The 306-nt window shown below is 40.5% G+C and overlaps 1 protein-coding gene across 1 annotated transcript in view; it reads right to left on the bottom strand.

Moving 5' to 3' along the window:
* Nucleotides 1-306, bottom strand: part of LOC119586451 — a gene marked incomplete at its 3' end in the record, with an annotated part of 3,070 nt that overhangs the window by 2,302 nt on the left and 462 nt on the right.

Raw genomic sequence — 306 nt, 5'->3', positions numbered from 1 at the left:
GCGACGATTTGTATAACGGGTAACTCCCTCTAATAGGTTCAAGCAGATGAGTTTAAAGTTTTTTTCCCTCTTTTTTCCTATGAGTCGTTTATTTTATCCTTCCATTTCTTTCTATCGTTCTTTCCTCTTTTTGTTTTGGTTTCCTGTGTCCCTTTGAATAAGAGATCCGTATGGTCATTCTTGTGTCACGAACTGGAGTGTGCTCGTCATCTCGTCTGTCCGTTTTCAAAAGAAGTATGACTAGGCACATGGGACAGTTCAACTTGAGAGACGGAGTAAGTAGTGAACAAGAGGCTAGAAGGTAGA

The sequence above is a fragment of the Penaeus monodon genome, chromosome 21 (assembly GCF_015228065.2).
Source record: "Penaeus monodon isolate SGIC_2016 chromosome 21, NSTDA_Pmon_1, whole genome shotgun sequence".
Lineage (NCBI taxonomy): Eukaryota > Metazoa > Arthropoda > Malacostraca > Decapoda > Penaeidae > Penaeus > Penaeus monodon.
Note: the sequence above shows the minus strand (reverse complement) of the source record. Positions and strands in the feature narration are given on the sequence as shown.